Source organism: Phragmites australis, chromosome 24, assembly GCF_958298935.1.
Source record: "Phragmites australis chromosome 24, lpPhrAust1.1, whole genome shotgun sequence".
NCBI classification, from domain to species: Eukaryota; Viridiplantae; Streptophyta; class Magnoliopsida; order Poales; family Poaceae; genus Phragmites; species Phragmites australis.
The window spans coordinates 8,669,362-8,676,216 of NC_084944.1; positions in this window are offsets into that span (position 1 = coordinate 8,669,362).

Genomic DNA, 6,855 nt, shown 5'->3' on the forward strand with positions numbered 1-6,855 from the left:
TGTCAGTACCCTTATGCTTATTTTGCTACGTTAGATGTGACTTTTTTTTTGTTAAATGAGGTTCTAACGTACTCAATTACAATATTGTATGTGTATGCTTCTATCTATCGACTCCTTCATGTTTATCTCACTCTTTCGACAGCCTCTCTCCCTCCCTCATCGGCTTTATCTCTACCTCCCTCCTTTCTCAGCTCTCTATATGTATACTACTCAACCGTTCATCGTCATCGTATGCAGAACTTCTAGGAAGGAATAGCACCACCAACCACCGATCCGGCCCAGGTGCCAGAAGGAGATGGAGTGCCACCGTCAAACATTGACGAAGGTAGCTCGAGCCACTACCTCAACCTGGAACAAATAGGCGCATGTGGAGTCGATGAGGCAATTCATAATTAGATGAATGCATCTCTTCTACATATTATCGTATAGGTTCCCTATAGTTTTTTCGCATCTGCACAGATGCTTGATGCTCCGGAGGGTCATGACAATGAGCAATCCCAGGCGCAGCATCGTGTCCGAGGTCCCTCTAAGATGCCTATCGGGCGATTTGTGATCACAGAGGTCTCTCCAGTAGGGGAGCCAACTGCACCTGAGAGAGTTCTGGAGCCATACAAGTCAGTATGTGGGATTGTTGTTAAGGATCACGTGCCCATCAGCTATTGTGGACTGGCGAATGAGGTGATCCGCATGTGGTTCCTGATTCGGTAAAGAATGACATCTTATGGCCTAAGATATTAGAGAAGTGCAACTTCCTTGAAGGGATAGATATGGAAGTAGTTAAGCATAAGACGCTAATGATCATGAGCCTTTTATTTAAGAACTGGAAGGGCACACTGAACAGAACATATGTGCAGAAAGGTACAACGCTAGATTTCCACAAGTGGCCACAACTGGAAGATCATTGACAAGCCTTTGCGGAGTATAAGTCGTCGAAAGAAGCATAGAAGTTGAATGCGGTGAACAAAGCGAACTCAAAGAAGAAACTCTACCTCAAAAAAGTCGGCAGCCGTGGGTACGTGAGAAAAGAACAGCAGTGGCAACAACAGCTAGATCAACTGTGAGAGAGATGTGTCACGCCTGAGACGGAGGGCTAGAGCGATCGATCGACATGCTTCCTTCTTGGGAGGGGTGCTTCTTACTCATTTGATGGAAGCTTATACTTTATGACCTCCAAAGACCAGAAAGTGATGCAAATGCTTGCAAAAAAGCTTGTGGAAGTCCACGAGCAGTCTGCCCAAGACTCTTTCAAGCCGGACAAGGATAGGGACGAGCTCACTTTTGCCCTGGGAAACAAAGAGCATGGTGGTCGCAGACGAGGCGTTAGGGTGATGGGTTGGAAATATAGTTTCCCAGGCGAAGTTGATAGTTACAAGAGCCGAAAGAGATCCCAAGTAGAGCAAGATGCAGAACGAGAGGCAGAACAAGCTAGGATGATGGAAATGCTTGAACAAGCGCTAAAAAAAGAGAGGAAACATATAAAAGAAAAAATAGCACAAGCAGTAGCATAAGCCCTCATGCATGAACGAGGCACCATTGTGAGCCAACAGGAACGGCCGGCAACGTCTCCTGAGGTTGTGTGCTCCAGCCCCGGTTGTCGTCAAAGTAGCTGTGTGTCCACGGGAGTTCCGGGAGCTGACCCCATCACTTATCCCGTGGACCTCATCACAGCATAGACACCGTGTGAACTACACATTGGTGCTAGGAACATTACCATCATGGTGGCTTTCGGCGTGGCTTATCCCAGTGGCTCCCATGAACATTTGCACGGACGTCCAATACTGGAGGGCTACACTGCGATCGAAGTAGATGAGGTAGTTGACCAGTACCGCCATGTTGAGGTGGATTACCCCACAGAGGAGAGGGCGAACACTATATGAGAGAATGAGCACACATTCATCGTGTGGGAGAAGGTCTACATAGTGTTTCCACCAGGGACAGCTCCCGAGACTCTCTACTCTCCACTACACCCTAGGCCGTTTTCGCCTCAAAGATCTCCCTCTCCTCAGCCATCTCCCAAAACAAGTCCACCTCCTCAGCCATCGCCTCGAAGAAGTCCATCTTTCAAGAAACCAGCACCATCAAGAAACTAGCCATCATCTCGGAAAACAAGATCAGGTTCTGCAACATTTAAGCAGACGACATCATCTAAGAAGTCAGTGCCATCTAATAAGTTGGCGGAACCCAAGGATGTCTATTCACTCACTACTGAGGAAACAAAAAAGGTTGTGGACGCCAGTGTCAAGTCTCATTTCCATCCTCCACCACCTCCAGCGAAACCTGTTGTGCCTAAAGATGCCTTGAATTTTTTCATAAAAATGGCCAAAGCTAAACAGATGGGGCGGCTTCAAGTAAACCACCGACTGACTATGAAAGCATCAGCAAGATGCATGCCAAGAGCAAACCAGACCCAATCATTAAGGATGCTCCAAGCATTGCGGATTCCTGGCTTCTTCTACATTAACAACAAAAGAACTGTGGGAGCGGATATATCAAAGTCGGATGTTATATGGCCGTTTGAGTTGGGCAAACCTTTAGTCAAACCAGATATAGAAAGTAACCTTACAACTCAAATGCGTCGATTACATCAATGGTACTTGGGGCAGTCCAGGCAGGGTTTTCAGGCGTTCCCCGTGAGATACAAAGAAGAATATTTCCTCAACGGGGATAGCTTCTTCTGGTTGGAATTCTTGCACTTGTATGAACTGTACAAGGAAGATGCCCTCGATGTGGCTACAGTCAGAGCATGGACTCTATAAGTAACTTATGCATATAATTCACATTATATGATCTTGCACCTTGTAATTGCATAGCTAACTTCTCTCTTTCGTAGAATGAAGATCTAAGCATACAAACAAGACTTAGATAAGAAAGTAGGATTCATCTATCTTGGCCTTGTGAACCAGAAACTTGTAACGAAGAATCTAGACTTCACCAAGGCCTACTTATTGAAGTGTCTGCTTCATCACCAATACAAGAAATTCATACTCTTACCCTACAGCTATGAGTACGTGTTTGCGCGTAAGGGCATCCTCATTTTATGGGCAACTCGATTATAGTACTAATTTGCTATGGTGATATATTTTGCAGTTTTTATTGGATCCTCTTTGTCATCCACCCAGACTTGAGGAAGATCATTGTGTTGGACTCAGCAAGAGAGATCAGACAACTTACTAACACCTTATCGACATGCTAAACAGGTTAACTCAATCATTTAATCTTCTCGACGATTGCATCTAAGTTTAATTGGTATTCATATTCACGTATAGGATGTACACAATATACCGCAAAAAGAGTGTTATCCACTTTCCATTCAGGAAGGAGTACACTGTAAAAACCAACTTTCCGGTACACAATACATATTCATATCTTGCATTTCCTACTGAATAAAAAGGGTCAATTCATTCCACTGACGAATCCTTTCCTCTTGAAGTGTATGAGGTAGCCACCCGACAACATTCTCTGCGCGTTTTATGTTCTTACTTTCATGCACGCATTCAGCCCAGACGGAGACGTTGATAGGTTCAATGACCTTGAGGTATGAAATAACATATCGATGCCTTCTTTTCAATTTCTACACGTGTTTAAGGACTAATTCTTTCGATTCTTCAAACACATCGCTCCAAACTACACATAAGTGTGTTATAACCTGCTAAAATACATGCCCTTCAAGAACAGATGACCGGGTTCTTATTGGAACATGTTATCAACCCAAATGGCGAGTTTCATGTACCGATCATGCCATCCACGCATGCGAGACCTTTAGATGGCACCTTACCTTCAAGCAGAGAGTATGTGACAACGAGGAAGGCTACCAAGGGGCTTGACAACGTATTCTATTTTTGCAATTCACACAATATTAATGAATGACATTACATGTTCTACGATATGCCACCAGTGTATCAATGACATGTGGGACCAGGTCCCACTTGTCATCCTCACAATGGATGGCATATTGTAGAACCAGCACTTATTCAATTGTAAATCATAGATTTTTCCATTTATTAATGAATTATATGAATTACTATGTATGATGCGAAGTTGGTTTCGTCGGACGACTTTTGGACACAATGGCCTTCCAAAGATGATACGAAGAAGGAGCAAGAAGCGGCGTCTCATAAACGTGCCCAAGAAGAGAAGGATGAGAGGCTAGCCCGTGAGCTGTGCACTGCAGAGGAGCAAGAAGTAGTATCCCGTAAATGCGCTCAGGAGGAGGAGGACGAGAGGGTGGCCCTCTTGCGTCTCATAAACATGCACAAGAGGAGAAGGATGAGAGGCTAACCCGTGAGCTTTGCACTGCGGAGGAGCAAGAAGTAGTATCCCGTAAACGCGCTCAGGATGAGGAGGACGAGAGGGTGGCCCGTCAGCGTGCTATGGAGGAGGCCGAAGGCTTAAAACCTAGAGGCATTCAGGCGTCAGACTTTAATGTCTTTGACACACCGGCAAGCCTGGAGCATAGGCGACGCTCCGGTCGATCAGGCGTTCTATGTCCTCCGCTCCACCACCATCACCTCCCCCCCCCCCACCCGGCGTCCCCGGACGTACTCATGCCATCAATCGTCAGTGCGGGGACGCGGTCCTCGTCGCGAGAGAGGTAGAGGGATACTGGACTGGCTCAACTCAACCGACTTTTCAGGGGGTGACTTGTAATATTGTGTGTTTGTCGATGCCTGACTTGTAATATGTGTTCATGACTATGTATTAATGAAGATATTTTTATTATTGATTTACAATAAATATATGTATCATTTTGTGCATGTATTGAGAGAGAGATAGAGAGATTGAGGAGAGAGAGATAGGACAGAGAGGACAGAGAGGAGAACCGTGGAGGGGGGAGAGGGAAAACATTGCCGCCTCAAACCTTGGCCGACAGTGATTCCAACAAATCATTACCGACCGAAGGATACAGACGACAGTGATGCCAGAGAATCACTGCCAGCTGAATCCTTCAGCCGGCAGTGATAACCCTCTTCACTGTTAGTCCACCGAGCTGCAATTATAGAACTCGACTATCACTCCTGTTGTCCACTGCTGGCTCTAAAATCAGCAGTGAAGTGGGTTTTGAAACCGACATAGAAGGGGTTTTCTGTAGTAGTGGGGCGACGGTCGAGAGAGGCGGTTGGGAGGGGTGGGTGACCGGTAAGAAAGGCTTAGAGGCGGCTAGGAGGGGTGGCCGGGAGGGTGATGTGGGCTAATCGGGCTAGTTGAGTCTAGGTGGGCTAGATTTGCTGGTGGTCTGGGAGATTTAGGATCTATTGGTACACGGGTATAAATAGTAGGAGAATAGATCCGTACTCATTTCACCCTATAGACGATGATTTTCACCATTCAAAAACCCATGTGTACGAAAAGTAATCTATATTTGACCTCGAGTAATTACCTACGAGTTTCAGATTTCGGGACCCATTACCAGTGGCGGACCCAGGATTTGGCGATTGGGTATTCAGTATTAAAAAAAATGTTCAATCTAAAATATGAGAAGTCCATAGTAGCGTAAATTTTAAATTATTCATAGTAGAGAAGTTTTAACTAATTAAAAGAAATTACAAAGCATTTAAAGAAAATTACAATTTAACTTTGTGTTCCTTTATGGCTTGGAAGCATTTAATGATGTCACTATCCTTAACTTGCACAAAAAATTCACGCTCAACTGTTGATTGCCGAACTGGGCAGTCACAACATAAAGATCATAAATACCTGATGTTTGTTGCTATGTGGGCACTTTTCAGTTAGGGAAAAATGCAAAAATCCCCCCAAAAGTCACTTGGATTTTAACTTTCCCCTCCAAAAATTGTTTTGTTGCAAAAAAAAAACCCCAAAGATTTGATTTTGTTGAAAAACACGCCCAAAAATTTAAAATTTTAAAAAAAATCACAAAAAATTCTAAAAAAAACTAGAGACAATTATAAGATCTTTTGTGAAATTTATTTTCAAAAATAATATCCTTTGCATCATATTACATGGAGAGTAAGTTTGAAAAAAAAACGTACAACTCATTTATTAATTCGAGTTAAATGCATAGTTAATTATTTACTAATCCAAAAATTATGAAACAAAATTTTTTAGTCTTCTTACATGATCCTCTATCTTGTAAAAATACATGAAATCTTGAAATAGTTATTGTAACGTGCAGGATTGAGTAAATGTATTGCAGATAGATTAATTCATAATTAATCCATAACACCCAAAATTAGTGAAACCACTTTTATTAGTTTACTAAAATAATTAGTTTACAATTTGCTGAGTGGTCTGATAGATTGAAGCAGCAAAGATATATATACGTAGTATAGGTGCTATATACTTAATTTTTTTTTAAAAAAGTTAGGTATTCAATTGAATACCCATGTATCATGGTGGATCCGCCCATGCCCATTACCATATCCAGGTGATCGAGCTCCGTCCCCGCCTATAATATATCCGTATCTCGATCGCCGCGTGACGACTGTTTCTCCACTTCACGTAGGCCCAGGAGGAACGAGCTGCTTTGTCTGGTTCTCTCTCACGCACGACCCTGCTGCTTTTGTAACTCAATCAGGTCCATGCCGTATCCGCGGCAAAGAAAGTTACTGCTGCAGCAGCGGCGCGTGTGGGGGGTGCCCGCCTGCTCTGCTTTGTGCTGCACCTGTCGCTTTGGCTGCTCACCTCTTTTTCCCTGAAAACAAAAAAGAAAAGGCTCGCACCGGCAATTCAATTATTTACTAGCTTAGCTAAGTGTCCCTATTATAATAAAAATATAAATATTAAATATGGTAATATAAAATATAAATTTAAGTTATAAAAATATGGATGCGTATATTAGAGCGATGCCGTAGTTTGGTTTTAGATGTGATAAAAAAGAGTAGTTTATCCGCTATTTTT